Here is a 25,930-nt window from a genome sequence, read left to right as displayed (position 1 = left end):
AGAAAACACAGATTTCGAATCAAGAAGAAATGCCAACACGAGTAACTTCAAAGTAGATATCCTCTATGTAGCAAGGGAGTTATACAACTTAAGAAAGGCAATGCTTCCAGACTGTATACTAGTCAGGTTCCTTTCAGACTGTGCTGATACAATAGCTCCATGTTTAGCAGTCATATACAATTGTTTGTTCTTAGAAAGATCCATACCCAAAGACTCGAAAGTTGCCCAAGTCGCAAAAATATCCAAGAATCGAAATAGGAGTTATTCATTGAGTTACATACCCACATCACTAACGTCAAATTACAGTAGGATTTTGGAGTGTATACTGTTGTGCCGGTCCTTTGTGAAAGAGAAACATTTATTTATGGTTGACATGAAAAGGAACTGTTATCCTGTGTACAAAGGAGTACTTAAAAATATTAATTATCTCTCTGGACGTACATGAAAAGCAGCATCGATATTTCACGATAATCCATGTTTTTTTAGTAAAGATACTTTAATAATGAAAACAATAGAAACAGATTTTCATAATCTTTTTGCTTTGGTTCTTCCTATGACAAGTATGTGGATGGAGACGTGTGTATGTCGTATTTCTGGCAGATGTATGTTGGTATTGATAACCAAACTACTTATTTCAGTTGAATTAGCATCGCTACATGTATGAAAAATTAACTGTTCGTTTTTTCAGACATTAATGGTGTGGTAGAGCCCGAGTTGTAATTAGTTTTGTTGGCTGCAATTTGCAAAACGGTAAATTATTTTTCAAATTGCCCCAATACTACGTGGCGTAAACTAAAAAGGAGAAGGGGTACAATTAATTTCTTGCACAAAACAGACTAAAGTCAAGTTAATTTCATTCGTTTTGCAAAAAGTGATGTCGATATGAAGACAGAGTCTTCTGGTCGCTGCTTCATGGCTGTCTTTTGTTCAACTGTCGAGATTTTCACAGTTAAGAAAGTGGTCACCTTTGAAATAACAATAACTGTACACGCAATACTTATTACTCCACGTGAACCTGCAAAACTATAAATTATTATTCATGTGAGAAGTCGTTCCATTACAACCCTGAGGTGTTTCTAAAAGGAAAAGACTAATGTTCTTCACACTGAGCTATTCCTAATTTATTTTAGGTTCACATAGGTACTCCAAAGTATTTTTTTTTTATTGAACAATTGAATACAGAAAGTCTTAACACTATCAAAAATAAAAACACTTGCCTGTGAAAAGAAGTTGTAGTGAATATGGTGTATGTATTCTCGCGTGATCTTATGATGCGTTATTAACACACACACACACACACATACGCACGAAAAACTCACTGCAATGTGCTCAAACATTATAAATCGCCTCATAGGAAACGATTTATTGACAAGCAGCCAACGGAATTCAGAAAATATCGTTTTTGTGAAATACAACTAGCTGTTTATTCTCTTGAAGTAGTGAGTGCTATCGACAGGGGACATCAAATTTATTCTATATTTTTAGATTTCCAGAAAGCTTTCGATACCATTCCTCATAAGCGACTTCTAATTAAATTGTGTGCCTCTGGAGGATCGTCTCAGATATGTGACTGGGTTCATGTCCTGTCAGAGAGGTCACTTAATAACTGATGGGAAGTCAGCGTGTAAAACAGAAACGATACCTGGCGTCTCCCAACGAATTGTTATAGGCCCTCTGTTGTTCCTGATCTACCTCAGTGATTTAGGAGACAATCTGAACAGCCCTCTCAGATTGTTTGAGATGATGCTGCCATTTACCGTATTGTTAAGTCTCAGATTATCAAACCGAATTGCAAAATGATTTAAACAAGATATCTATATGTTGCAAAAAGTGGTAATTGACTCTCGGCCACGAAAAGTGCTAGGTAATCCACATGAGCACTAAAACGACTCTGCTAAATTTCAGTTACACGCCAAATCACACAAATCCAAAGGCTATAAACTCAACTAAATACTTAGGGACTACAATTATGAATAACTAAATTAGAACGATCTAATACATAATGTTGTGGGGGAAAGAAACCAGAGACTGCGATTTATTGGCAGAACGCTTAGAAAATGTATCAGGTGTAGAGAGTGCTTAAATTACACTTTCCCACACTCTTCTGCACTACTGATGTGTGGTGTGAAATCCGCATCAGGTAGAAACTATGGAAGACATCGAAAAAGTTCAAAGAAGGGGAGCTTGTTTTGTATTATGGCGAAGGAAGTGAGAGTATGCCATGGTTATGATACATTAATTGGGGTGGCAGTCACTAAGACAAAGGCAGTTTTGGCTGTGATAGGACGTTCTCATGAAATTTGGATCATCAACTTCTTCCTCGGAATGTGAAAATATTTTGTTGGAGCCCACCTACATGGGGAGAAACGATCATTATAATAAAATACGATAAATCAGAGCTCTCACAGAAATAATGTGCCATGAAGATATTCGAAACTATAAAGACTACGAAAACACAAAAGCACTAAAACCTTTATTATGAGTTGTGATGAGCTGTAGTGGGTCTCATGTAGATTGTCTTGTGGCAATCTCACAAAGAAAAACAACGTATTGGAAATAGCAACATGGGGCATTTCACAGACTTAACAATCCTCCATCAAAACATGCAACCAATAAAAAATAAAATATAACTATTAGAAGTTGAGCTCCAATCTTTGAACTGCATTGTAGTTTGTATTACTGTGCACAGGTTTAGAGACACAGAAATCCAACATGTAGTATTATCATTGTATGAAAAGGCAAACTTTTACTGCAGAACTACTTCAACGAGTGGAGGCTCATGCAATTATATCAGGAAAGACATGACCTCAGTACGGTAAGTGAAGACAAACCACTTTGAAATATCAGCTATTGAATTAACAGGGCTTGATATCACCAGGAAATGTATCATTTTGTGTGTGTATAGATCTCCCAGTGGTAGTGTGGACACCTTTTTCAATAAATTAACAGAAGTTCTAGGTACAGTCTCAAGTATAATGGTCAACATTAACATCAACACTGATATCATAAATGAATCCTTCCCAAACATCCTTCAGAGTTTTGGCATGTCCATATTGGTCAATAGTGCAACAAGGGTTACTACAACGACTACATCAGTAATTGACCATGTTGCCATAAATATGGACAGGGAAAAATGTAGCTGTAAAAGATCTCAGACTATCTCTGACAAATAGCAACAGTAAAACAGGCATCGAATAATTCCCTTAAACTAGAAGCCTACAAACTACATCTATCAGAAATCAAAATAAAAGATTTTTCAAAAGAACTAGAAAAACAAAGCTGGGATGAAATGTATAAGGAAACCAATGTGAATATGAAATTCTCTAAATTCTCAACATAGTTTAAGTTGAACTTTGAAAAGGCATTTCCAAGCATATGCATGTCTGTATCGACATCTCACAGAAACAGATGGATAACAGCAGGTATTAAGAAGTCCTCCCAAACACTGAAACACCTCAGTTCCATAGAGAGATTCACAATGATCCAGAATTCTTAAATTTCTATCACAGATACATAACGATCTATAGGAAGTTGCTGATTGCTGCAAAAAGTCATTTAATGAGAAAATAATATATAATGCAGAAAATAAGAGCAAAATAACATACTGCTGAGGTAGGGGGGGGGGGGGGGGTAAGTTCATAAATGATCCACAACACTTAGCAAACTATATAAACGAGCATTTTTCAATTATTGCAGAGACGTTCCAGCAAAAATTCCCCAAAACAAATATAACCCTTGTAAATAACGTTGCACTAAATACAATGATGTTACTTCCAACCACAGAGAATGAAATCAATAAAACTGTTCAAAAAATAAAAAGTCAGTAGGCTTAGATGAAGTACTAATGTGTGTACTGAAACAATGCATAGGGATAACACAAGGCCTCTTAACTAATATAATAAATGAATCCTTCACATCAGGGACATTTCCAGAGCTGTTAAAAAACCCAAGAGTTGTACCTTTGCTTAAGAAAGGTAATGCAGAAGACATAGAAAATTACCGGCCCATTTCCCTGCAGTCAGCATTCTCAAAAATAATAGAAGCAATTATGAAAGACAGATTAATGAATTACCTAAATAAATACAATCTTTTAAGTGAATCACAGTTTGGTTTCTGAAGTGGCAACAATACAGAGTTAGCCATAGTAGAATTGACAAAAGTTGTACTGGATGCTCTTGATAAAGATGAGTCTGACACAGGTATATTTTTGGATCTTTCTAAGGTGTTTGATAACATCGACCACAAGATTCTATTAAATAAATTAGAAGCGTTAGGAATAAGAGGGGTAGCTAATGACTGGTTTCCATCACACCTAACAGACAGGGTACAAAGAGTAGAGATAACATACTTCAAATAGATCTAAACGTTTAGTAAAACACTTATCAAAATCAAAATACATTAATATAGGGGTTCCACAAGGAAGTGTATTAGGACCAATACTGTTCCTGATATACATCAATGACCTTCCCAGTAGTGTTACTCACGGTGAAACAATTCTCTTCACTGAAGACAAGTATTATAGCCACTGAAAAGACAACTCCTTGTCGAGAAAGCAAGTGAAACTTTCAAGGACGTTTACGATTGGTCAATAAGCAATAAGGTGACACTGAAGATAAAAAAAACTAATGCCATGAATTTCAGTTGGAAGAGGAAATTGATAATGTTAAATTAAATGTAGATGGCACCTCTATAGACCGTGTAACAAATGGAAAATTTCTAGGAATGAATATCGATTCTCAGTTAAAGTGATGAGAAAACACAATGGTACTTGCAAACAGAATGTCATCACCATGTTATGCCCTTTGAATCCTATCATCAGTGTGTAACATGCAGTGCCGTTTAGTTACATATTGCTCATATGTACACTTAATTCTTAGTTATGGCATTCTTTTTTGGGGGACAAATGCATACAATATGAACACAATTTTCTAGCTCCAGAAAAGAGCCATAAGAATAAAAACCAAAAATACTCTCGGGCTCATTGTAAAGATCTGTTGAAAACAATGGGAATTTTAACAGCTCCATGTTAATACATTTACCAGTCAGTTGTACACATAAAAAATATCATTGGTAATTACTGCACAAACAGCTCTGTCCATGACCATGCAACAAGAGATTGGTTCAACCTAGATTTACCAAGAAAAAATAAACCTGAAACTCAAAACAGCATTTTCTACAAGGAATAAAACTGTACTATAAATTACTAAAAGATATTAAAGAAATTGCAAAAAATACACTTACTTCAAAAAGCAGCTAAAAAGTACTGTTATGCAATACATTTTATACATTGAAGTATTGCTTAGATAAAACAGAGTAGGGGTTTGAGAAAAAATGTTATACAAATAAATAATAATAGTAATGATTATAAAACGTCCAACATTCCACATAACACTTTCACTTTATGTTTTTTCCTTCTTTTTTCCTTTCTAGAAATACTTACCTCCAAGCTATGCGTAGCATAATACTGACTCCTCTTCCTCTTTCTGAGCTCAACATCTCACTCATTGTGGACGGATGCTGACTTAGTTTTTCAGGATGGCAAGTGGGAAGCTGCGGTACAGAAAATGGCCCAGAGATCACCAGTGTGTGTGTGTGTGTGTGTGTGTGTGTGTAGTGAGTGAAGTGTTATGAAGGAATGTGTGTAAAGTGTATGCACTACATTGCTTAATAAGTTATCTGTCAAACAAGTGTTGTATACCAGTAGTAAATCTAATGGTTGTCTCTAACAAGAAGTCTGTAAATATATGTGTATACGAATTAGCTTCTTTTAAATTGATCTAAACTTGTAAACACTGTGGCATTAATAATTAATGTCCTTTTGACGCTACCTGTGATATTTACATAACTGGCTATGACTGGCCCTATAGCAGATTTTCGACGTTTAGAATTGATTATACGTATGTATTTAGCGATATACGTGAATAAACGATAAGAGTAATTTTATAGAATTAAAATATTTCATTGCCTTCAAAGATATGTTTATTACTTTTCCAGTGGACGCAAATCTGTGGATCTCGTATCGATAGTGTTGGATCTGCGTAGTTGAAGCACAAGGAAGCCGGGAACGAGAAACGGTTCCGTCTTCCGCCATCTTTCATTGAAGAGTTAGGTTGAGTGTTTACGCGCTGGTAGCTTGGTGTGGGAAATACGCGACTTACTGCACTTCTGAAGGTACGTAGTAGCTTGTATTATTTAGAATACATGCTTCTCAATTGTTTAGATTTGTATTCGTATTTGAAATTAAGTTATTTTCGTTTTTTGGATCCACTTATTCGTTGCACGCGCCTTATTTTCAGCCGCTAGTTTGTGTTATTGGAAGTAATGAATCTTTGATAATGAAAAGTAAGTTTCGTTCTACAAATATGTTTGTTCTAATCAAGTATTCTAGTTTTATGAGTTTTAGGGTACCAACTTCGTACGATTAATTGACCTTGGATAGTGAACGAGACGAACTCACGTGATTAGGCAAGTTGTATGCAGAGATGTTGGTCCGCTTGCTAATAATAGTAAAAATACTGTTGTAGACGAATTATTGATCGTAAACGAAATTGGGGTATAACGCTCTTGCGCTGACTTCGTGGGCCGAACTTTAAGTTGGCACTTCAGTTATACTGTAAAGCTGTAGGAACACGCTGGACAGTTTTAATTACTTAGTGGGAACAATTGAAAGGTGAAAATAGATTAGATATCGTTTTCGGCGTTTTTTCCAGCTATTTTCTATTCGCTTTTTCTTCGGAGACTTTAAAATTATTCTTCGTGATGTATTGTGTAAATGATCGGGTACGCGGGTGGAGGATAAATTATCTAATATAGCTTGAAATGCTAGTATGGTGTCGCTCCGAGGTTTCCGTTATTAGTTTCCTTCTTTGGAGAAGAATCTGCTTGTAAGCAGATTCTCATTTCTAGATAAGTTGTCAGACATGGTAATTGTGCAGCTTTAGTTTGATGTAATGTGTATGTGAAATACATATAAGGCATTGTGCAAGAGGTGATAAATTTCCAGCACTGTGTTCAAAGCAACGTGCACTACCTTGTTTGTTCTGAACTAATGTTCAGATTTCGGCTATTGTGAAAAAAGAGTATTTATGATAGTGTCATGAACTTTTACGATTGTTGTGCTTTAAGCGTTTTATAACTGTTATGGGCTTTTGTAACTAGCAAACTCTGAGATGCAACAGACGTTTTGAAAGGGAGTTCCTTTCACAAGCCTTGTGACAAAGATGGGTGATCGCTGTGGTATTTTCACGGAAAATAAGTAGGCTATGGCATTTGTATAGAGTTTAGGCTTTACAGGAAGGTAAAGTTCTGTTGGTGAAAGGCTGACTTTTATTATTGGCCTTGTTTACTTAAAACCTAAATTCAGTAGAACTATGCTGTCCTCAAGATTTCTGTGATGAAGTCTACAATAAGAGCTCATAAAAGATTATACTTCATGCTCCTTTGAATTATGTATTGTCAGGTGTAGCCTCCTGCAGTCTCCAGTTCCAGTGGACAAGAATGTGCAGTGGTAATAAATCAGGTTATTTTCTGTTGGGCTACTGTCACAGTAACAATACTTAGTAGAATTGAAATTAAGGTAAGTGGTTAATGTTGTTGGGCTTGTACATTGCAAAGCAATCTGGGCTCATAATGGGATGTAGCAGACTCTTCATAGGTTAGGATACGGAATGAAAGGGGGAAAGTATCCCCAAAATGATGTTACTAGCACCTGATATGTTGTAGCATGAGGTGACGTGCCATTATTGATTCCAGAGCAATAATTGTCTACATTGACCAGTTGTGCAATGTTAATAGCTGCAGTGACATTTTATTTTCATTTTTCTATGTAGGCAAGTCAGTGAATGTAAAAACAGAACTGGTTGTAGTGACATGTTGAACTGTACATTAGCCTGAGACGTAGGTTAGATGGAAGATGAGTTTGGGTGAGTTGAAGCCAACAAATGCGAAATTAAAGATATAAGCACTGGTTATAGTGAAAGACTCGTTTGTAGCTTAGCCTGTCCAAAACGATCCCAACTGATACCATTGGATCTTCGTTATTGTTGAAAGCTGATCAGTTGTATAGTATATTCCTCTTTATCTGACATCCTGATATAGATGGATCTTGTTTCTCATTGATTTCTACTATATAATAGTCTGTGACAGAGCATGCTTTACCTGCTCCACCCTCTGCAAACACATGGGAACTAAGCATGTATTGCATTGCTTGTGGTGGGAAGTAATTTGTTGATATGAGGTTCGTTTGAGCAGTTACCAGAAAACAGGCTGTACTGCGCACGCACAGCTACGATGATGTACGCGGCCTGTTCTTGGTGCTTGCTCTGCTAATCCACTTTTCGTGGAATTTCGTACGTGGTGGGGCATCATGTGACCATGTGCAGCCCTGAAGCACGTTGAGAGGATATGTTGTGCTTGGAGCAATTGTTTCATAATATCCCACCCAGATAAAGGATGCAAATAAGGAAGCAGTTCTTGTCATAATATCATTTCAAAACTAGACTCCACAGCTCAGAGTACCATAACATTTTGCTGTGGGGTGACAGAAGGCAGATTCGTAAATTTCTGCTACAGCTGTCAATATATTTGAAGCAAAGTATTTAGTTCAAAACTACTGACCAAATCTGCCTAGTCAGCTTCAAGTCAGTGTTACATATGTTTGTACATATGTAGCATTAAGAGACCTTAGTGTCATAAAAGGAACAGGACATTAGACTACTCCAGCAGCATCGGAATTTCATAAACCACACAAAAATGCTTCATTCCACTCAAGTTTTATGATTGTCCAGAAGCACTCTGAAGTACCTGATAGTCAGCTTCTCTATGTGGTTTTCATGATACCAATTTTCTTGGGGATCTAGTACTGTATTCTCATGTTTGGTTTGTTCTTATGGTATGTCATTTGTCCCAGAAAATGGAAATTTGCACTTGAAATGGAACGTAGTTGAAAGTAGCCAATAGTGCAGAATGAAACACTTAGTTTCAAGTAAGCAAATTTCTCTACAAATGACAGAACTGTCTTCATTAAGACATTAATGGTTGATTGCTAATAATGTGGATATAATATAAAATCAGAAAATTGAAACTACTAACTTATTTTGGTCTTTCATGATTGAGAATGTATATTAATTCACTTGATGGCTCCCAGCCACAGAAATCTGTTTAGTTTTCATTCGCTGTGGAGCTGTAAACAGACTAGCAATATCACGCAATATATGCATGTCACGTGGAGGACATCACCCCCCCCCCCCCCCCCCCCCCACACACACACACACACACACACACACACACACACACACACACACACACACACACCCCTTGCTATGCACATGCATGAATCTGGCAACTTGGGCATGGTAGAAAAGCTTTTCTGGGTAGCATCTGGCTACTTGCTGCTACTGCTCATACAGCAAACAGCCACACTTAAAGTAGCCAGAAGTGGGGGAAGGTACTGCTCACATGTGAATTCAGGTCTGGGCATGTGCATGAGTCTGCTGGCAACTGCTCAAATGAACCTATGCCTTTTGTTCAGGTATTTGCTTGTGGATCAGCTCATTTGGAACTAGTACACATTTTATTTCATTGTTCTCGCCATCTACTTTTGTCAGTGTCCATTGGTAAAATTGATATTGTGGTGTACATACACAATGAGCAAGTCTACAAACAGCTGGAGTGATACTGGTTAGTCCTTGAGTTGGGCATAAGGATTTCTGTATCTTCAGTGTAGTAGGTATTGATCACATAAGCAGTGTGGCTCAATTTTGTCATGAGCTCAGTGTAACTGGGCTGTTTTCATCAAACTTTTTTAGCTTTGGAGTGAACTAAAAGTTCTTAACTGCACAACATTGCTGTATCTGGATCCATATTTCATACTTTCAGGCGATGTTCTGGATTTGTTGGTCAGTGTCAGCCACGGTGCTTTCACTCTATGGCTCTTAGGTTAGCACCAAAGTTTGTATGGTCCATCAGATGGTTCAATGCAAGGGGGGTGCTGAATTGAGTGCTGAAAGTGATAACATTTTGTACTACCCGAATGATTCATTACCGCACTTCTCACAGCCTTAAGCACATTTTACATGATTGACATTGGCTGAGTTGACTACTAGTGCCTAATTGCCAGATATATTTCTGCAGTGCAGTTTGGCATCTGAATGGTGAAAGTGAGGTTGAGGTATTATCCTTTCTAGGGAAAAACTGAAATGTAGCAAGAAAATTGGGAACAAGTAATAAGAGCCTCAAGAAAAGATATACTTCATGCTTTCAGATATTTTGTACCCCTTACAGATTAGAACAATAGTTCAAAGAAAGAAAGATCTAGGAAACTTTCAGTGTGCTTTGAAAACAAAGCAAACAAAATAAGGCTAAGGCCACAAAGTATAAAATCCATTTTTGTAATAGAACTGAGCTCTATCAGAATAGATTATAACTCACAATTTTAGGTGCTGCCGTAGTTAGTGCAGTCTGCAGCATACACGTACATGCAGAACTCCACCTTGAGTGCAATCTACACACACACACACTCTCTCTCTCTCTCTCTCTCTCTCTCTCTCTCTCTCTCTCTCTCGCGTTGGTTGCTGATTTACATGCAGGAACAAGAGATTTTGAACAGGTCACTTCCACAAAGCAGGCTTTATGAAGGCTGCAAGGTGACAACTTGAGTTGAAGAAAACAAATATAGACTAGCTCATGTCCAGCTGGATTTGCTTAAGTTTGCAGATGGAGGGGAGTCACTGGTGATAATTTTTCGCATTACATTGACAATTCAGCTTACTTGCCACAAATTTGTTGCTGGTTTGGCAACTGCTGATTTTTGAATGCACTAATGTTTAGTTTACATTGTCAGAATTTGGGATATGGGCTTACTTTCTTGCTGTGAAGCATGTCTACCTGTTCATCACATTACCTATTTACAACCAGTTGCTGACACCAACTAGGTCCATCAGAATGTGCAGAGGACTGTGCATTGCACATAATACACATAAAAATGTTGCTTAGATTTGTCATAATACAAGTTTTCTGAATTTCTTGCTGTAGTTGTAGTTTAGACTATGCTGTAAATCAGTTACATTTCAGTGAAGTTCTTTGGTGTCGCTGACTTACAACTAAATTGTCTTCCTTTAGGACATATGTGGGTAATGTTACAAATAACTCATTGTACAAAGATTTTCTCGGGTCACTCTAACCTTTGTTAGTCTTCAGGGTGAAACCTGGAAATATCCATCTCCCTGTGTTTTTTATCTGAGACATGTGAAGTGTACTTAATGTTGTCTTTGTTCTAAGGACTGGTTTGAAGCAGCTCTGTATGCTGTTTACTGTTAGTCTTGACCTGTTTTCCAAATCACTGCCAATTATCTTGAACTGATGTTTGCTTTTAGTGACTTGTCACCTGAGCCATTTGTACAGATGCTTCTTTTTCTTTCAAGTTTTCTGTACATTTCTGGTATGCAGCAACTGTCTTTCCCATCAAAGTCCTACATGCTTCAGCATTGCAGTTCCCACTTCACTATTCATACAGTCACTTTCATATTTACATCTTTCCCTTTTGCCACTTTGATTTCCTTGTGAGAAACCTTGGTGTTTTGAGTGGATCATGCAGTTGGGCTCTGCCATTTCTTTTATAGTGGTAAGCAAAATTAATAAAAGCAAGTTAAATTTTTTTTTTACAGATTATTAACATTGTTTTATTCGCAACATGAGGCACTGGTGCTTATTTTCAGCCATGTCAACTGGTGACAACTGCCCCTCCAAATGAGACATAAGCCAGTTCTATGTTAGGTTGATGTGACAATATTAGTTGGTGGAGCTAATGAATATAGAGGTCAGCAGGGGCATAAAATCCCACCTGTTGGCTTTGACCTGTGATATAAGGGTGTTGTGGTGTGGAGTTTAGTTATGAGTGTGTTGTGATTGTAGATGTTGTCTTGTTGCGATTGGTAGTGTGTGTGTGTGTGTGTGTGCTGCATCTTTTTTTTTGGTAAGTAGTCGTTTTTTTGGGTTTGTTATCTGGTTTTGATGATTGGTGGGGTTTTCATGTATTTTGGGTCAGTGTTATTTACTGCTTCTGTTGGTGATTTGGTATTGGCGCTTGTGGTTGATTTATGTATCTTACAGGAAGGACTCAATTTCAATTTTTTTGGTATAGTCAGTTGTATTTGAGCTATAAAGGTCATGGGAAGTGACAGATTCCAATTGGTCATTGTGCGTACTGGTATCGTGAGCTGCTGTCGACCTGTATAGGTCAACAGAAGTGTCAGATTCCAATTTTTGTTGTTTTAGTTGTTGGTTTTGTGGTATTGACAGTTGCAATTCAGCTATTTAGGTGAAGGGAAGTGACTGAGTGCTGTCAATATTGTAAGTGTAGAAGAATTTGGGAATTTTGTGTGGTTTGGGGTTGTGTGTGTTTATATTCAGTTTGTCCCCACCCAAAAAACCCCAATTTCGCCGCTGGTGCCGTTAGTTTGATTATATTTTTGGAGGGAGATGTGTAGAGCATAAAGTATGTAAAGGTTATGGTAAGATTGATCTGTAGCATAGTGTGATTACTCTGTTATTAAATTTAAGGCTAAAGGGTAAATAAAGAAACCACATATTGCAAGAGATACGGCTTTTGTTCATATTAAATACATCACATTATCTGAATGTATGGGGTCATTACGTTTTCGCCAAAGACATTTGCATTGCTAGGGCTAATTAGATAACAATGTTTGTTCACTTGTGAGATTGTTAGGTCTGATGGTAGGTCTCCTTACACAGAAATGGATTATGTGCATGGTATTTCTTCTTGAATAGACTTGCTGAGTATAAATTTGTTTAGCATTGACGTGACTCACTGCCTGTACGTCTACTACATGCTGCAACTTGTTGTGTTAAACTTTTTAAGTTACATTTCATGTTGTGCTTGGTTTTTAATGTGAGAGTAATACATAACACATGTATAAATTAAAGTATGGCTTACCTAATTGGAGTGCCAGATTGCTTTTGTAGAAATGGGACCTGTTTCTTCCTCAGCCCAAGCCTGTGCCTAATCTCATTAACAATTTTGTGGTGGACAGTAGTATATTTACATATTGGAGTTCTTGTAATGTCACAATACGATGTAATTTCATAATAAAATTTGTCAGATTTATTTAACTGTTCTGCAAAATGTAAAGTGAAGGAGAAAGGAAAGCCTTGGAAATTTAGGGAAGTCCATGCGTATTGAAGAGAAGCAATTACGGGAACTAGTCTATCCAGGAAGACTTAGGTGACTTAATGAAACCTGCTTGACAGTAGGTAATGTTAATATTTTTTCCATAGTCAGTTAAATGTGTGCAGAAGTGGTAACATGCAGTGTAAGCTGTTAATAAATCCAGTATTCTGAATATAGTATTGAAAATATGTAAATACAAAGTGTACTGTTGTCAGTATGTGTTATAAATAGTAAACGAGAATTATTAATTCGTGAAATCAGAGCTGAAGTGGTAAATGCAGTTTTTTTGCAGCAAAGTGAAAAGTAATTAAATTTTGTTTTAGCTTGAATTTGAGGAAAATACTGTGTGCCTTTTGAAAAATAGTTAATAAGGACCATCAGTGGCAAAATCTGCATTTTTGTTAACTGTCAGAATGGTAAAACTTGTCATATTTGATAGTTTTTGTAAAAGCTTGAGAATAAATAGACTTAACAGATGTAAATACTTCAGGATTAAAGATCACTCGCCAAAAAGCAGACGTGTTGGGTGGTTGATAGATGAATATGCTTACATCCCCCCCCCCCCCCCCCCCCCCCCCCCCCCCCCACACACACACACACACACACACACACACACACACACACACACACACACACACCCACCCTTATACCTGCCATGTAGTCTGACCGCACTGCATTGGGTAGTTCTGTAGATTGTCAGTGGACAACTTCGAAAGTTAGCAAGTTTCCTTGCTTTGGATGAGTGTTAAAGTATAACCGAAAATATTTACATTCTACAAGAACTTTTCCACAACATTTTACTTCAAAGCTATTGTTAACCATGATACTGCTGATGTACTTCACATTGCAAGGTGTGTGGCAATGGTAGTAACTATACCTGGATTGATGACAGCGTAAGTCCCCCAACTGCCGAGATTCAGGTGTTCTTAAATTTTTTAATAGCAGATGCTTAGGTGGTTTATTTGAAAAGTGTCATTTCTTTCATCACACATGTACTCAGTCTGCTTTTAATTTCTTGATTATACTCCTAAAGCTGTTTCAGTGAGATGGTGTTCAGAAATTGAGGTACTGTGTAAAGTATAAAATTTTAATTAAATTGTTTTTATAAACTAAAGGTCCTGTGTAAGTCAGTTCAGAAAATATTATGACGACTTTGAATAGTGTCAGACATTGCTGCTGGAAATGTTTGACCATTGAAAGTACACACTGCACTACTGCGTAATGGAATACATTGAGGGTTGACTGAAAAGTAATGCTTCCATCTCCACAAAACAGTTACCAGCATTGGTATTCAGCAGTTACTGGCTTGTCCCGTAGCCTCTTCTCTACAGCTTCAGTTGGCAAAAGCCTTAATATTGAACAGTAGTGTTGTTACAGTGTAAAGTGTGGAACCCTGTGCAGACCATTGGTCAGTGCGATTTAAGCAGTGTGCAGTCATTGAATTTTTGACAGCAGGTGTCACCCCAAAGAAGATTCATCAGAGAATGAGGGCAGTTTGTGCTGATTGCGTTGAGTACTGCGTGTTTGGCAAGTAAGTTTAAAGATCTTGTGGCAGGACATCTGACCTGTGTGACATGATAATGTTGAGAGAACTATGAGGCTGTGGTTGCGGAAACCGTGTAGACTTCTTCTGTGACGGCTTCAGAAAACTTTTTCATCGTTTGCAGAAATGTATCCAGTTGGCTGGTGATTATGTGGGAAAGTGAATATTGGTAATTAAAGATCACATCCTAAGGATTATTTCTGCATTTGATTTATTAAAATATTCCCATCCAAACCCAATTGAAGAAGTTGGAGGCATTACTTTTCATTCAATCCTTGTACATGTCTATTCTGTTCAGATAAGTGTAATTGTTGTCAGACTTCTACACTTAGATTGCGGCTTGGGCAGAGTGGCATACTGTATGAATTGTTCAGCTAAACACTGTTATAGCCAATGGGTATATGTAGAATCTAGAGCATTAATTTTATTTTGGAATAGCAGTTTTTCAGATTTTGTTTATTGTGCTGCCCTGTTTACACCAGTTGCCCCATCTAAGATTTGTTAGATGTATTGTCTCTGGTATTTAAGTAGATGTTTGCCATTTAGTTTTTGCAATTTGTAACTGGATTAACCAAAACAAATATTGCTCTCAATATCTATTTCATGTGATGCCCAGTGTCAGTGGAAAACTTTGATTTGCTTCCCATGAGAAATTTTTAAAGTAGACATCAAATACATATAAAAGATACTGTATTTCTGTTCATATTCTGAAAGTGTCAACTTCATATGAGCTTGGGATTGCTATCTGAAGTAATCTTGTTTAAGATGGTATTGTAAAACACCTTCAAAAATTTATTTTAAATACTAGGTCTACTTCTCATCAGCTGTGTCAGTGATAGCTAAATGTGGACATCAAAAATGAAATAGCTTATACAGTTGAAGAAATATTTGCCTTGTTTTCTTGATAAAAATCTAAGCTGAATATGAGATAGTAGTTAAAATGTCACTAGTTATTACTGACAAGGGGAGGCCACGATGTTGGGATCATGGATTTACTTCAAGTTTGTACACCTTTAGAGCTGCTCCCTTTCTTGCTTCCCAACTTAGGCCACTGAAGCATCAGAATGTAAGTGGTAAGGTCCACTACTCTGGCAATTCTGGGAAAATAGGTAAAGAAGTTTTCTGTAACAAGCCATTGTGGTAGAGTAGTGCTGCACAAGGTGGTCATGAATGAGGCAGTGGTTTGAATCTTGCTGGCGTATATTTTTCATCTATATTTTTTCATCACTGGTGGCATTATTTAGTTTTACAGTTGGTAATGTAATGAAAAATAGCCATGTACATTCTCATGAAGTTTTAGTGAGTTTTATGTTATTTGGCTATTTACTATTTGTAACTAAATTTTCTATGGTGAGGGATGTGCATGGATATCCCAAGTCAGACCTATATAAATGATTATGCAAAATATTATTCACAATCAGTGATATAGTAAGTCAATGTTGGATCACAGGAGTAATGTACACTTACTTGTCAGATATGCTCTTGGTATTGCATGTTGCAAGATGGTATATCATGCAGGCAGGGAAAACATTAATTGAAATTTCACGCAAATACACTTGGACTTTCAATATATTACCTCTGATGTCATACAAAGTAAATAATGATCTGTGATGAAAAATAAGATTAATAATACTGTTAGAGTGGGAGTTAGAGCGTTGCCTCTTATGCATTCATCTTATGGAGCTCAAACACTAGCCACAATATCTTATATTGCTTTTAATGCCCTACTCAAGGTTTGATTCCAATGTTGTGGCCTCCCCTTGTGAGATGAGTCATACCGGTCCAGTCATGCTTCTAGCCAAGCAGTTTGTGGCACATCACTATTTCTGCGTATGATAGTGAATAGGAATAGGTTTTACATATAGCAGTTTGAGGGTTCAAGATTGCGTTTCTTCCATTGTAGCCTATTTGCAGTTTATTCCTCCTATGCTTGGGTGTCACGGTTTGATCGGTGTATGGACGTTGCAGACTTGCTGGGGCAGCCAGTTGCCTGACGGTTCAACCAACGCCATTGAATACTCCTGTGCCATGAGTTGTGACTGTAAAATGCCACTGAGCTTAAATATGAAAATCTTCATGATAGCACAAGTTGATAAAGTTCAGTTTTTATACTGAGCTGATGCTCTTGTCAGAAGTAGTAAATTTTACTTGATTTTGTATTAAATTTTTTGATCATAAAGTTAGTACAGTAGGACTGGAACAGATGCACAGCAACACTGTTGTGATGCATTCAGATACATGCTTTACAGTTTGTTGGTGTCCTTGTAATAACATACAAAAGGACGAATTGTGGTTGTGTTGACCCAGTGGTAATCCTGAACCTCATCCTGCACAACAAAGGTGTAATTCTCAGCAAAGCCACAAATAGCCAAGAACTTGCCTTCTTTAAGCTCATTTTTCATTCTGTGTTGGCCATAAAGGAATGTCATAAATTTTAATTTCTCAAAAAAAAGTTAATTTGTTGTAGAATTCTGTGGTGGTGTCTAGAGATCAATGATCATTAGACCCATTGTTCCCATGTTATCTGGTCAGTGTCATTAGTATCCAACAGGTCAGTGTCATTAGTATCCAACAATTGTTTGATATACTTAAGTTTTTTTGGTCCTGGACAGAACTGACATTCACCAGTGGCAAGATGGTATTGAAGGGTTAGACAACTTCTGCAATACAGTCTTTGTAGGTTTTTGAATATTGTAATTCATCAGCTGAGTAATGTTAGACCCAATCAGCATACGTTTCAATGCATACACACATGCACCTGCATGCCCACTACTGCTTCCAGCTAGAATTATTGGGACAGGTCAGCAAATCCTGTGTGAAGCCCTGGATAGTTCTTCAAAGTGTGCACGAATTTTGTTCAAAGTGCTTAATAGTAAATGTCGTTGGACTTGAATTTTCTCTCCATAAAATCTTAGATGCACAATTTTTTTGCTGGCCATTAAGTAGCTTATCTCATGACAAGTAGTTCTTTACAAAATAAAGGTCTCGTAAGAGACTTGACTGGATTTTTATTGGGAGAAGACAAAATACCCTTGGCCCTCACCAGAACGTTTACTTTTCTGTGTAATTAGTTGCATTAAATTCCTTTTGAAGCTTAACACTTTAAGGTAAAATGGTGGGACTTTGTTTACTTAGAGATGTGGACGTACAAAATTTCTTTCAGCTGACCAATCTAATTCTGAATGAGCATTTCACTCATTAGAAGGCAGCAACAATACTTTCCTTTGGATTGCTGAAGTTACTTCTATTAGCTTTTTATTAGGATACGTCAATTTGTGATTGACAGGCTGCAAAGAAGCATTCAAAGTTTCTAGTGCTGCAATAGCAGCAGTCTGTCATTTTTGACCTCATAATGCCATATCATAGTTTTCTATGCTAGATGTATCAGAAACTCCTACATATGAAATTCTTTCTGGCACTTTTGTCATACTGTGACTTCATGTTGCAAAGGTTTTATATCATCCATTGTGAAACATTGCCAGTTTTTCTAATGAGTATTGTGACCCTTTTCATTAAAAGGATTACAGCATAGAGTTGAAATTTTAAGCATTTTGTCATACTACTAGATTAGTTTCCATGTGTTTATCTATATGGCTCAAAAATGGCTCAAAAAGCCTTCAATACACAACAAAACATGTGTAACTCTGGAAAGTGGAAATGGAAATTTTCCTTGACCTATATAGCTGAAAAAAGCTGTCACTACAAAAACCACACACAATGCAGTTTGGAAGAGTGCCTCCTCTAACTCCCTTTTAATAGATTTATTCTGTGGTATAGTGCAGGCTCCAGTGTCATAATCTTAAAATTGAATACTTTTGTTAACAATTAAGTATTCACAACCTATCTTTTCCAACCATTATATGGTGAAAAAGCATGTGATGCAACAGTACTACCCTCGTCAATAAGACACTGAAGTTCTCTCAAGACCGCAAAATCCTGAAAGCACGATCGGCATACCCATTCCCTAAAATAGCCTCCACGTTCACAAACCAACCTGAGGATTACTGTACCCAAACTGCTTCTTACAGAACTGTGACTCATCAGTTTCAATAACAGCAGCTAGCCCACCCATCTTCCCCTATACTCAAAATACTCCAAATACGCAACAGAAAGAAAACCAGTGTAACACAGCTCTGACTTGTGTGCACTAAAACTGAGAGATCTTACAACAAAAGTAATTTGTAAGCAAATAAATCTGTCTTGGCCAAGATTTCTTGAACTAAGTACCACACCATATTGATCGCCAGATGTTGATGACACCATCATTTGTATGTCCCTAATCTGATGCTATAACTCTTGTCAACTTCACAAGCAAGGCACCCAACACACTATTAATCCAGAAAGGTGCAGAAACTTAATGGGCAACAACATATTGTTGCCCTAAGCAGTATTTAACAAAAAGCTGATGAGCCATATCCATCCCTAACAAGACCATAAAAATGTCAATATCATTCTGCATGGCAGCCCTAATGCAAAACCTTTAAAATACTGGAAAACCAACTCACAGAAAACAAAGTACACAGTACCAAATATGTAATACACCACTGACTACCCAACTCAAAACCTTGTTACCACAGTGATGACACTCAAATGAACCCACTACAACACATTACACAAACAACTCCACATGCCAACATTCACCACCAGGCTGTGCCACCTAATGCATTAATAGATCTACACAAACAAAAATATTGCACCACAGTGTTGTCACCCACTGAAATGTTGTTGTGGGGTGGGTCAAAGAATATGGATGGAATATGAAGTGTCCAATGATCAAACATCTGCACAGTACAGATGTCAAACATGTGCTGTCTTGTTTTGGAAAAAAACTTGTTCAATACACTTAACTGTACTTCGTAACAGCAAAACCCTACTTTTGCACTACCACTAGCTTTTTCTCTGGTTTGGTTTTCAGCAGTGTTAATTGTATAAGATCACAAATCAGTATGAATAGATTTGACACACCTTGTATGTGGGTTCACTGAATTCAATGGAGAAATGGCACAACACTTGTTTTTCCCAGAGGGTTGGCAACCTCAGTAGTTCCCGTATCTATAGTCTGATTTAAGCTAGTTGTTGTGACATTTAATCTCCAAAGTTGGGCACATTGTTGCATCTAGCACTGTCTGCAGACAGCTGCCACAGGGCAGTGATCTCTTCTGATAGTAAAATGCTTTAAAGCCTCTATCTTCCACAGAAATTGTGTAAAAAAAAAAATCTAAAATTCATGTTGATGTTGGCCTCTGTAGTGTTTTGCCATGTCAAAAATCTGTACATAATTTTAATTAGGAAATAGTGATGCTAATTAGTTTAAAACAAATTAAATTTTTTACATTTATAAACAGCTTCAAACTTTCGTCATCTTGAACTAGTTCTCTCACAGTAATACTTTCTTCGTCCATTACTAAAATATCTTGCTTGGCAACAAATCTTGATGCTTTCGTACTTCATTGTTCTGGAAGTGGCACTTTTATGCTGTTGTTTCAATATTTATCTCTTTAACAAGCATGAATTTTAAAGTATCACTCGTATAAAGTTGCGTAAAAATTCTGAAATGTACATGTAGTGTTGCTCTTGGTATTGTTGAGCATGTCAAATTTTCTTATTTTTAAAGGGCCAGTGATATGTTGATTGAAACAGGAGAAATTTTTGCATTCAGGAAAGTTTCCTTCTACTTGCATATCCCAAACTTACACTCATGAAATAAATTTCTCTACACATAATGAAACACATTTAGTTAGGCTTAACTTGCCGCACAGAGGCGATGGGGGTAGCTGAACAGTATTTTGTCACAGCAGGAAAGAGAAATTAATTGAAATAGTGAAAAACAAAGTAGGAAGCTTTTGTTAACAAAGTAGTGAGACAGTTCATTAAAGTACACTGTACACTGCATACTATGAGTGGGAAGATAACTGCTTAATTCAGTCGGACAGTGGAACTGACAGTGTTGCTCTTACTGACAATATGACACACTATTGTAACACACCTTCATTGTCCTGTATTTCCTGTATCATTCCTTTCACGAGATTTGCTACCTTTTGCATTCTTCTGGTGTCAATTCTGCCTCCTCCATAAGCTGTTCCACTTTAATCAACTTATTTTCTGCAGCGACGACATTTAATATGAGCACAAATCGGTTCTGTTGTCACAATGGTTAGGAAGTAATCTGAGCCCTTTGTGCCCCATTCTTGTCTCATTATATATATGTCAGCTTCCTCCTCCGGGAATTCTTTCCAAGTTTGAGTAGCCACCCTGTAATAAACCTGCCCATTCCAGTTTACTGTCACAGTATCTTAAATTTCTCTAGCCAGCAAACTCCTTTTTCCACACCCCACCCTCAGCTGTGCCTAGTTATGATAATTTAGAAGTTAACTTACTTTTAAGTAGGCTAGAGATAAGAGATACTGCAGACAGTGCAGTGGATGATACTTAGATTGTGCCATCCAAAGGGAGATTCTGTTTTCCAGTAACTGAGCAGACAGACAGAATCATCCTAAAGACAGAAAATGTTCCTACATCAGCAGAGCCACTGCTCGATCTCATGCTCCAGGTCTGCCTGTGCAGGTCAGAATCTTTAGACTTGGACAAAATATATATAGATCATGTAAGAGCACACGGACGAACATATTTTGATTACTCAGACTGGCAGTAAATGTTTCATACACATAAAACACCCAGAACACAGACAAAAAATTATCTTACAACATAATACAAAAAACAGTACGGGAGCCAGCGTGGAAATCCCTAAAATAGCACAACATGCTACCACAATAACAGGCAGCAATGACTGTAAGACTGCAATAGTAATTCTAAATAGAACTTACAATTAAGGTAACAGTTATACAATCAACACTTGGTTACCATAGAGATAACTAAAGGGAATGTCACATGGGTTATTGCATCCATGTATGCCCAATATAGCCATCAAATACAGCCGTATGCAGACTACATCAGAGATGTAGCAATGTATGCCAGAGGCAAAAAATTAGTGATAAGTGCTGACATTAATTCCAGATCGACCCTCTGGAACTGACAGAACAGGTGACAGAGGACGCATAATCACTGATCTAATACAAGAAACAAAACTACATGTAATGAATACGGGAGGACCTATACCAACATATGCAGGGTTCGGTGGTAGGAGCAGTAATATTGACTTCACACTAGCAAATAATGCAGCAATGGCGTATGTAACAAACTGGACTGTACACAACATAACCAGTAGTGATCATAATGTCATGACACACACACACACACACACACACACACACACACACACACACACACACACACACACAGAACACAATGACCAAATCACACACCAGACACTTGCTGTTGCACAAAGCAGACTGGAACAAATTATCGGAAATTATCCAACGACACGATCTAGAAAACAACGAAAATTATATCAAAGGGCGATAGCAAATAGGGACAGACGAATAAGACTTAAAGCATATAGGCATGCACAAGACTTACATAGACAGATCCTATACAACACGTGTAGACAACAATGGGAGCTATTTGTAACAACACAGAGCAAAATATATGGGGGAACCATACAAAATACTGACAGAAGATGAAAACCCCCACTAGTTCTGGGAACGCTAAGGCAGGATGATGGCACAATGACGAGGGGATGGAGGAATACAGCAGAGTTTCTGCTGTATAAACTGCTCCCTGACGACGTTATCGATACACACACACACACACACACACACACACACACACACATTGTGCAACACTAAGAGAACCTACACACACCATACAACACTGCAGCTGTCACCTGTCCTTTTGCGCAAGAAGAGGCTGTGCTAGCAATCTCAGATCTCAAAAACAAAAAAGCACCTGGACCAGATGGTATCCACTCGGAAACACCGAAAAAACTAGCACTGCAGATAACCCTGTTCCTAACGTTACTGAACGATGCCTTAAGGCTGGGCAGGGTACCTACAGTATGGAAAACCTCCAAAGCAGTCATTATTAAGAAATCAGCGGACAGGGATCCTTCAGATCCAAAGACTTACAGGCCAATATGCCTAATAAACACCCTAGCAAAGATTCAGTAGAAGCTACTGTGTAAGCGCATGCAAACACACGGAACTCTCAGGGGTATGAGCCAACACCAGTTCGGCTTCAAATCTGGCAGATCAATAGATGATGCCATCAGCCAGGCCCTGCACATAGTTAACAACACAAAACAGAAATACGCCATGGCAATGCCGGAGCAGTTGATAATCTTTGGTGGCCAGTACTGTTTCAGAGGCTAAGACATCTGGAGGTACTGCAATCACTGTTCAACAGTTTTCTAGACTACTGTAAGGACCGAGTAGTCGAATGGCAGATGGACAGCTGGAAAGTAATTAAAAGAATTACCAAAGGCTGTCCTCAAGGGTCGATCTGTGGCCCAATCTTCTGGGACATAACAATCGAACCCCTCCTACAGCTTCTGGATGGGGATGACAGGTCAGACAGAAATGTCGCCTACGCAGATGACCTATTAGTTGTAGTCACTGCAAACAGCCCAGTTAGAAGAGAAAGCTAGTGGATTACTACAAACAATTACTCAGTGGTGTCACAACAACAAACGGGATAGCTGAAAACAAAACAACATACACTTTACTGAAAGGATCACTCCAAAGGAATCCTTCAGTTAAAATTGGGGACACAAACATCTAACGAGCACGCATTATGCTCTATCTAGGGGTACACAGATGAAAAATTGAATTTCCACGAACACATAAGGCTAACAGACAAAGCAGAAAAAATACTCCACAAACTGGTGAGGCTAAATTCAAAACAGTACAGACTACCTCTACCAGTCATACGTACATACCACTGTGTGCTCTTCGAATAAATACTCAGCTTTGCAGCTAGCACGTGGGCTCATAGACTGAACGTGGTTGCCAACAAAGCATCAGTCAGATGAGGGCAGAGAAGTGTCCTACTTAGGTTATCTGGAGCCTTCGGTACCACCTCAGTGGATGCACTGTGTGTGGTGCTCGGAATATGCCCCATAGATATCACGATCAAATACAGAGCTGCAAGGTACTGGTTAAAGGTGGGGAGACCAGATAAGGTACACACAATAACCAGTGTGGCCATAGAGAAGATACGTAACCTTAAAAGTTGGCGTTTGGATACATGGCAAGGTGAGTGGGATGTAAGTGATAGGGGGTGTAGACTGCACGACTTCCTCCCTGACATAAGGGAGCGGTTGAGAATGAGACATATCGATTCCAGCTGCAGTATGGTACATTTCTTAACTGGGCACGGACCTTATCCCATGACTTAAACCGCGAGAGTCTGAGGCAGACACCTACATGCACATGCGGGGAAGGAGGTTCCCCAGAACAGTCTTTTTCTGCAGACAATACGCGAACAATAGACATACACTACACTTAAATTACATAGATATATATACACAGCAATAAGAGACGAAGAACAATGGGCACAATTAAACGCACTGACAAACAGTATTTCAAAAACAACACATGAAGAGTATATGCGGACACGACATTACAGACATGCCTACGTGCAGCATAACAGAAATCTCCAGAGGATGGACAGCGATACCCACAGTGACTTCAAAGAAAACACCAAATGCTGTACGTGGATGCGCACCTAAAGTAGTTAATACATAGGATTAGTAACAAATAGGATAAGCAACATTATTTCTCTATTAATAACCATTTGTGTGTGTGTGTGACTGGTGGTCAACGGCTCGAAGAAACCATTCAGAGGTATTCACCGTCAGTCACATCGGTGATGGTACTAACAAATCTCTCATCTATCCTATCTTCTTTCTATATTCTTAAAAAACAACAAAATTTTATTTATATTTCAACCTTAAATTATTGTTATTTTCAATAGTGTCATTCTTTGTAAATTTTGTAGATAAAAGGAAAGAAAACTGTAAAAAGATGAAAAATGAAAATTTAAGATGTACGACCTGTTTTAAACATCAGGTAACAGGTCTATAATTTGGCAATAAATAATAAAAATAAAAAAAATTGCCAGGCTGCAATATCTTGTTCTATTTATAACTTGCAGCCAGAAATGGATTAGTAGTGGATTCCTAACTTTATCACAACTTTTAAAAAGGACCATTTACTACCCTGAAATAGCCCTGCTGCTTCAAAGGGTAGCATGCATGTAGCTTTCTGAGTGTTGGATACTCCTTGGAATAATAGGCATATATCTGATGACAAATCTAATCTTCCTGAAGAGATGAGATTTGTGATCTTTTTCTCAAGATGCCTCTTATTGTTGGGCATCTCCAGTTTGGATGACTTGCTTAATTCTTCTTTTGTTAATTTGTCCGTGCAGATTTTCACTGATAGTTAACTGACTTGTAGATCAGTGTTCTCTCTCTCTCTCTCTCTCTCTCTCTCTCTCTCTCTCTCTCTCCCTCTCCCCCCCCCCCCTCTCTCTCTCTCTCTCTCTCTCTCTCTCTCTCTCTCTCTCTCTCTCTCTCTCTCTCTCTCTCTCTCTCTCCCCCCCCCCCCCCTCCTCCTCCTCCTCCTCCTCCTCCTCCTCATGAAACACATTCACACTGCTGATGACTTTTGCTTTTGGAGAAATTCCTGAGACTGTGCACCCTTGGTCTTTTTAGACTAATTTCGTCCACACAAGAATCTGAGGACGGGCTGGCTCAATGCTTTTGGCAGGGGAGTGCCAAAGTGGCAACACAATGCAGGCAGATCAGGTTCCTTTTGGTGTATTGGTGGTGGGAGCTGTGCAGCACACTACCTCTCCAGTAACAACTAGTTGAAACCAGACTATAATAGTTGTTACTGTGTTTTGATGATTGGATACTAAAGGTTTTTCCATGTTGTAAAGGTATAATATTGGTTGAAGCAGTTACAGATCACTCAAGTACCTCTATCTTTCGGTGATCTATTAATACTGGAGTGATGTATTGGGGATCTAAGAGTTGCTAGTGTCTATTGTAAACACTATGTAATGTAGTTTATTAGGTAGCTGGCTAGGAAAGCCAAATCAGGGGAAGGGTTTTCTTGAATATTCATCAAAGTTCTAACAATTATAATAGCATTATCTTGTTTTCTTGTGTACATTTTCAGGGTTGCACAGGTTCTGGGAATCGCGGAATTTCAAACCCACTGTAGAAATTTGAAAATACACTGGAAAATCTTTCTTCTCAGCAGATGAAATGGTTTGTTTACTGAGGCATTGTGCATCAT

At 38.0% G+C, this 25,930-nt stretch overlaps 1 protein-coding gene across 2 annotated transcripts in view; it reads left to right on the top strand.

The window, feature by feature from the left end:
• Nucleotides 1–6,038: 6,038 nt before the first annotated feature.
• Nucleotides 6,039–25,930, top strand: part of LOC126484444 (heterogeneous nuclear ribonucleoprotein K) — a 69,588-nt gene continuing 49,696 nt past the window's right edge. Inside the window, exon 1 of one of the 2 annotated variants that reach the window (XM_050107963.1) lies at nucleotides 6,039–6,171. The gene's annotated coding sequence lies outside the window, so the exon portion shown is untranslated. The remainder of the gene's footprint in view (nucleotides 6,172–25,930) is intronic. The other variant, XM_050107965.1, reaches the window with a different exon arrangement.

Source organism: Schistocerca serialis, chromosome 6 (assembly GCF_023864345.2).
Source record: "Schistocerca serialis cubense isolate TAMUIC-IGC-003099 chromosome 6, iqSchSeri2.2, whole genome shotgun sequence".
NCBI lineage: Eukaryota > Metazoa > Arthropoda > Insecta > Orthoptera > Acrididae > Schistocerca > Schistocerca serialis.
The sequence above is the reverse complement of the archived record's forward strand: the minus strand, read 5'-3'. Positions and strand labels throughout refer to the sequence as shown.